We start from the raw sequence: 7,730 nt of genomic DNA, 5'->3' as shown, positions 1-7,730 counted from the left end.
ATTCAATCCTAACATCTTTGGTATTCCCCTTTTGTAATCAGAATTACTACACAACAATATGATATGTTCTCCCCCTTAGTCAATACTTTAGTCTTTCGTTAGATATAACGTTTAAGCACAATTGTCCTATCATTAGTGATTGCAAATCACTTGTTTACTCCATATATTTCTCCTCCTTTTATAACAAAATGACAAAGGTTCGAGCAAATAAAGGACAAGGACTTGTAAACAACCTATAAGAGTTAAGCACGAAGGTTTCACATACCACTTTAGATAACGAATATTAAAACCGAAACTACAAGTAATTTGGTTTTAGTATATTATCAAGGAAACAATTGCCTAAAGCAATTTTCCATAATAGTTTAACAATTCGACTAAGAAATTTAATTCCCTTGTTAAACCGGTTGTGTATGTACAACCGCTTGTTTTGATAAGACCAAAATAAAGATCAGAATTAACTTTATTTTTCTCCTCAGGCTCTAATTATTCAGAGAATAACTTAGACCTTTTCCTTTAGACAAGACAAACACTAGGTTAGTTAACTAGTTTTTCTTGTCAAGGCATTCGGTTAAACTTGAATAACCGAATCCTCCAATTTGATAAGTCTAACTAAGATCATAATTAACTTAGTTTCTCTTATCCGGAATCGATTTGGACTAAACAAATGATCTCGTATTTCGTTAAGCCATAATCAATACATACAAACCAAAATAAATTGACTTGCGCAATTATTTTCTTAACCGGAAGCAATTGAAACAAACATAGACATTATAGCACCATAATTGCACCAAATTTCGTTAAGAAACAAATACTTGATACCCAACAATAAAGAAGATCCCAAACAATAAGCCAAATAAATTGACATAATTTTTATTAACCAGAAACAATTGAGTCATACATACACACATCCATACATAATAATGGAATATATCAATTGTACCGAAATTTTGTTAATCAAAAGAAAAATATATGCAATATAAACAGGCTTTTTTTAAACAGGGAAACAATTAACTAAAAAATTCGTTACCTCAGATTCCGCAACCTCTTCTCCCCAGAAAGATATATCATTAAGCGCAAGTTCAAGTAAGAACTCTCCCCAGTGTGTTGTCATCCTCTCGCAAGAACAAAAGAACAACAACAAAAGCAACCTTTACCATAGAAAGGTCGAAAGGTTTTAACTAATGCATGCCAATAACAAAAGTTGAAAGACCGAAACACATATGTTATGCTTAAGACAACTCATGTAAACATAAATTGATTCAACATATTGTGACTTTTCACATGTGAGTTTCAATCGGAACACCTTATGATCCTTTGATAAAGCCTACCAACATGGGCTAGAACCTAATCCCGCTAAATCAAAAAGACACGCAAACCATAAGGGTTACATCAAATGAGATTGAATATTAAGGTTATGAAAACCGAAATCAGACATCCCATAAACCGCATACACATAGCAAAAATATAAACATTCATTCACAGGCTATTTAATCGGTAACTATCACAAGAAAAATTATAAAGAAATAATTTTATTTTTTAACCAATGATAGTTTTATTCAAAGATAGACCTTATACAATAATCGAAGCAAATCGAAATATTGATGTCTATTTTTATGGAGTAAGTATTTAATCTTATACTTTATTCCATGAGAAACTTAATCCTATCACTAGAGGAAGACAGGTTATTATTTTCAGTCTTGAGCTTGTGAATTTCTTCAAGAAGATAACCTTGTTGCTTGACCAGAATTTCTTGTAGTTGAGATGTTTTCGTGAAGGACTCTGCAAGTACTTGTAATTATGTCTTTGATTGAACACAGAATTGTGTCAAAATCTCAATACACTAATCTTTCTTCAACATATTCTCTATTTCCTTGTTGTTAAGCCAATCTCTCTTTTTGATCTTCCTCTTAGGCCTCTTAGCATCAAGAGATGGTGCAGACTTATTCTTAAAGAAATCTTTCAGATCAAGCACCTTTGCAAGAAAAGACATCGGATCCTGACTCATGGTTCAGACAAGGAATGAACAGAGAATGATAAATATCCTTTTATATTTTTCATACTTCCGAAAATATAAGATTTCTATAATTACGAAAATCTTTAGAATATATTTTCAATTACTAGATTTTATTCCCATAATCTACATAATGTGCCTTGATTTTTGCTTCCTCACACACAAAATTGGCACACAGGGTGAGGATGCAATTCTAATGTCTATCAGGTATTATTAGTATGCGATTTTCTCTCATCATGGCATTTAGAACAAACATAGTGTTCTTGATCTAGTATCGTATGATTTAAAACTCTTCTCTTGTTACCTTGAATTAACGAAGTTTCTTGTGATTGGTTGGGCATATGCACTTCTTAGCAATTCCTGTTCTTGAGACAGTTTCACACTTTGTCTTAATTTTATCTTTACCATTAGATGATTTTTCAACATCATAAGACATGTCCATTTTTAATGGTTAAGCACTAATGGAGGAAGAGGGAATCAAGTTAACAACTAGTGCAATATTAGTTGTTTCCTCTTCTTCGGAATCATATGAGTCAGAGGTCTCGTCTAGAGTTACATCTAATGCCTTGCTTCCGGTGTATTTCCTAAGATTAGGACAATATTTAGTCATATGACCAAAACCTTTACACTTGAAGCACTGAGGCTGATATTCATCATCTTCTTCTTGATCCTTTCTGTTCTTGACAGGAACTCAATCATGGGGTCGAGAATATCGAATAACATATTTTATAAATCTCTTATTTATCTTTTTTAAGAGATATTAAAACTATCTAGTAATTAGTGATAATGATTGTTCAATATCATCATCAGAATCTTCAGCAATCAGTTCATCAGAATCATCCGGCAATCTATTTTTCTCCATAAGAGCTTTTGGAAATTTTTCAGCTTTAAAAGTGATTCTTTTAGCTTGAATAGATTGTGATTCATGATCGAAGATCTTTAACTTTACAACAACTGTACTTTGTGAAAGAGTTGAAAAATCATTTGCTTCTATGATTGCATGCTTCTTAGACTCATCTAATTAAGTAAATACCACTAACTCAATTAAAACAATATTGACTAATTAAAAGTTCCGCATCAATTTGTGATCACTACAATGCTCTTTTCTAGAGATGACAAAGGTGCTCCTGCAAACACCATTCAGAAGTATCATACTAAGTTATACTACTATCCTTTACAACATATAAACCAGATAGTATACACCAACAGGGTGAGAAACTATAGAATGTTACCTTGGAGGTCTCCAACCTTTAGAGATTTGATTGCCATAATCGGATCGCTGTCAAGAACATCCAACAACTCTTGGCCCATGGTGGTGGCAAGACCGTTCCATAAGGAAACTACAATAGTTTTGTTTCTGTAACTAACATTTCAAGATCTTAGATTCCAATCCACACATTAACGTTTATACCAATTATAAGTGTGATACAAGCAAAACCAACTACAAAAATATGACCAGCTAATACATACCATGTATTGATCAGCGTATAGCCAATATCCTGCTAGTTTGTATCTCTGTAAGCCTTTGCATAACTCCATCTACTTCCCTCTAGCCTTAAGCTGCAAAAAAAAATATCTCCGCTGTTAGGGCCACATATTTAATAGATAATGTTTCAAGGTCAAGGCTCCTAATAAAAAGAACTAAAATCTTGGATCAAAGAAAATCTCTTGTAGATCCCCAAATTTATGTCTTTGCCCAAATCAGCAATATACACTTCCACAATTTCATGAAATTGAATAACTGAAATCCATTGAGAAAGAGAAATCCAAACACACAATACTTGATTTGAGTTAGTATCCTTGCAATATTATGACAATTATAAGCCTTGAATCTGAATTTGGATAATCAATTCTGCTGGTGTAGGATACCTGTAACAGAAAAAGGAGATCCATCAAATATTCGAGCAAATCTAACATCATAAGCAATCATCTAACATCACCAGTAATACCAATATGGTTAATAACTACTGAATAATGAAACTAATACCTTTCTATGATGGGGTTGAGTCCTTCTTTGCGGATTTCCAGAACCTATAAGACTCAAAAATAAAAACAGAACAAAAAAAAAGACCTAACCGTCAATTAAGGGTAAAGATCAAAATAAAATTGTACTTTATGTTCAAAATTAGATTTAGGGGTTTTCTTTCTTACAATAGGAGAAGAGATATTCTACCTCCTTGATGAGTTTTCTTGTAAGACAAAATAGAAAAATAAACAGCTCACTGCAAAATCAAGAGAACTTAAATCGTTTGTAATGCTAAAAATTTATCAAATTTATGAAACAAGAACAAGATTGACATTACCCTGATGATTTCAAGAGCAATTGATATTAGCCAGATGATTTCAAAAACAACTAAATACTAAATCTAGGGTTAGAAAGCTTCCTCTTGATTTCTTCTGATACATGGGTTTTGGTTTTCAGATATGGGTTCAGATAAAGCTTTGATTTCTAACAGTGAGTTTCAATTTCTGAAGTGAGAAAAAAATACAGATTTGTATACTCGGGTTTTTGTGCGTTTCGTTGATTATAAGCATACAAACTAAATCAATCGAGAAGATGAAGGAAAAGGTATTGTTGTGGTGGTCATGGAAGTAGAGGATGCTGATCTATTGTCTGTGGTGGTGATGGAAGTAGAGAAAAGTTGAAGGCGGAGAGACCAGAGAAAAAATAGTGAAGGGATGCGAGTAGAGAAGACAAAATGGATAAGTTTTTTCTGATTTTAATAAAGGGATATGATATCTTAATCCCAGCCATTAGATCAATTAGTTTCAATCCCCAGACTAGGATCAGCGGTCGCGAGATCGGTAGTTCAAAGAGGGATAAGATGGTAAATAAATTTTGTTATTCAGAGATGGTTTATTAATCTCTCGGATATTTTCCATTTTTCTTATCATATCAGAGACGGCTTCGTTTGGTAAATGGTCTGACTACAGTCAACGAGGGTCTCTGATGTGGGTTGCTAAACACCCATTTTCCACTAGTGAATGGCCATTCCAATCTTGCTTCGGTCATAAAATGAATGAGAAGGGTTGATCTTAGGGAGGGAAGCAAAGAGGTGTTGAGATTAGAGGGATGACTATGAAAGTGTTGTTGTTTTATGACTTGTATCAGAATATAGAACTTGCTTGCAGAATGTAAGCTATGTGTTCTTGGTGTTTTTCGGATACTTGTGTTAATGAAGTCATATTCGAACACACACTGATCTCATATGAAGTGGAAGTAGTTGAGTGATGGAGAAGTGGAGATCGTGTAGAATGGTAAAAACCACGTCCCTACTATGAGGGGAAGAATGGTTGGTTTTACTCCCACTACTTCTCTACAACCACTAACTGTCTGCCTTTCCTGACACTTTCTCGTAATGGGGATGTTGCACGCCGCACGCTGTGAATCGCCAGACCAATACCCTGATGAACATCCCCCAGTTTGTGACATGTTTGATGTCTCGAGTATTTTGTAAAAAATATGTAGCAAGTTACATGAGTACTGGAACAAGTCCTACATGGTAGTTTCTAAGTGAGTCTTGCTTGCAATACCTAATTATTTCGACCAACCACGCGCAAGCTAGGCGGCTGGCAGTCATATGTTATAAGTCAAGTAGTGAGACTTGCCGCGAAAAATAGCATATAATGCTTTTGGGTTAAATAATTAAGTTATTTGTGAAATCGATATTTATAAAATATCTCTCGTAACCGATGCACGTAAAGCATCGCTTTTAATCAAGCATCTCAAAAAATCGATGCTCATGTAGCATCGTTGTTCAGAAATTCACGTTCTTAAAAGAAGCGCGGCCAGCCATCTTTGAGTAGCTTCCAGGAGCTATTCATGTAAGTTAAAGATGAGGTGGTGGGTCCTTATAGGAGAATGATGGATGGTAGCCATTTAGATATCCCATTGGTCGGCCCAAATTAGATTTAAACCGGTTAAATAAGCTAGCCAAGTTGGATGGTCGTGATTGATTTAAGACTGCCAGGGGTGGTCTTGACCTAATTAAGACCCTTTCAAGGCTGCTCGACTAGCCTACTTTGGCTAGCAATTGTGAATGCTGGTTTCGGGCTAGGAGAATTCTGATTGGCTAAAATAACAGAGGGTCCGTACTAAAACTGCTGTAGAATTCTTATACGAACTCGGATTTTGATGATCCTCCCCTCTATTCTTATCGAAAGAATTTTTTATCTTCCCACGAGGGAATATTTAGGTTTTGAGCTCGTTTAGGGGGTGACAACATCTCGACAGTAAAAACTCATGAAGAATTCAAGAGGAATTCTGTCAGTTTTCAGCCATGACCTAGCTCCCCTCTTAAGATGCTGCTTTAAGGCGATTTGATTGGTCGACAGCAACATGGGGTATGACCGGCCGGTGATAGGCGGCGCAAGCTAGGGAAAACCGGTTGGCCAAGTGGCGCGTCCGCACCCATTTGGCTGTTGTGCTCACTTGTCGCAGTTTCCCTTTTATTCTTGTTTTCCATGATGGATCGATTTCCTAGTTTTCCTAGGTTTAGTCTCGACCAATAGGGGTCGAGATATAGACCGCAAAAACCTAATTTTTGCAAATTGATAAAATTAGGTTAGAAAAATTGAATTTTGCGAGCTGACACAAAATTAATCAAATTTGGTGAATTTTGCATGTTGATACAAAGTCACTATTTTTTTTTATCTCGGAGAGCAGCGCAGTGTGCTTCTGATTTAGTACCTTCATGCGCATCTTAATTTTGACATTTTGGGAAACTCATGTTACCCAGCTGCGAGTGAACATTAATTGTCATATCCTGTCAATAATAAGAGTTCAGTCGGGGAACATAACATTGGATAAATACTCAGCAAGCCATGCGTCAATGCATAACGCAGGTGTGAGTTTAATAAAAATTACAGAATATCTGGAATTTGCAACCAACATTATTCAAAGTAAATTTGATATATATAAGTATACTGAATTGCTCAATACATATGTAAGCAAAGAGGTGTAGGCACTCATCATTGTTAAAATGACTCTATTTTTTTTTGCAAAACAAGAGTACATAAATTTAGGGTTTTACGGTGTTAGCCCTGAACTAAAAACCACCATCAACATTAAGTCCCCTGCTTAGCACGTAACAATGACATTGTTGCGGGGTAAGCACTAGATGGTGACAGATGAAAATTCATGAGAAGAGTTCGACATACGTTACCAGGATAGAGGTCGACTTGGTCTTTGAACAAGACATGTTTAATGAAACGTTGAGGCAAATAGCAATCACCCTTCTAGCACGTTGATGCTAAAAACACTAAAATGATGTATTTAAGTAGTGGAGCCTCAACTGATGAGTGTTAAGGCAGTTGAGCCTTGAATACAAAGATGAGTGTTGAGGTGGTGGAGCCGTCAGCACTATGCATTTGTTGAGGCGGTGATGCTTGACAATACGAGTGAGTATTGAGGAGGTTGTGCGTCTCAACACTAAGATAAAGATGTGTTGAGGCAGTGATGCCTGACAACATAGTAGTGAGTGTTTAGGAATTGCTACGTCTCAGCACTAAGATGAAAATGTATTGAGGTTGTGAATACCAATATTCCGCGAGCACGTGTCACAATATTAGTGGTCGCATACAAGATAAATGTGTAGCCATCGCTATACAGAGAAACATGAGTAGCAGAAGATACCTTTGATCATCTACTTTCTCTCATCCCAAGAATAGATACCTCGACGGTCAAGATGGAAAAAGTAAAGCCTAGTCTAGGGAGGGG

The 7,730-nt window shown here is 35.7% G+C and overlaps 1 long non-coding RNA gene across 1 annotated transcript; it reads right to left on the bottom strand.

Annotated features, from left to right (window-relative positions):
• Positions 1 to 3,074: 3,074 nt before the first annotated feature.
• LOC113354285 lies at positions 3,075 to 3,777 on the bottom strand. Its single transcript, XR_003361778.1, has 3 exons — positions 3,482 to 3,777; positions 3,244 to 3,351; positions 3,075 to 3,138 (listed from the first exon to the last, which is right to left on the bottom strand). It is a non-coding gene; the product is annotated as an uncharacterized LOC113354285 (long non-coding RNA).
• Positions 3,778 to 7,730: the final 3,953 nt, after the last annotated feature.

Source organism: Papaver somniferum, chromosome 2 (genome assembly GCF_003573695.1).
Source record: "Papaver somniferum cultivar HN1 chromosome 2, ASM357369v1, whole genome shotgun sequence".
Lineage (NCBI taxonomy): Eukaryota > Viridiplantae > Streptophyta > Magnoliopsida > Ranunculales > Papaveraceae > Papaver > Papaver somniferum.
This window is presented reverse-complemented; position numbering and strand designations above follow the sequence as displayed.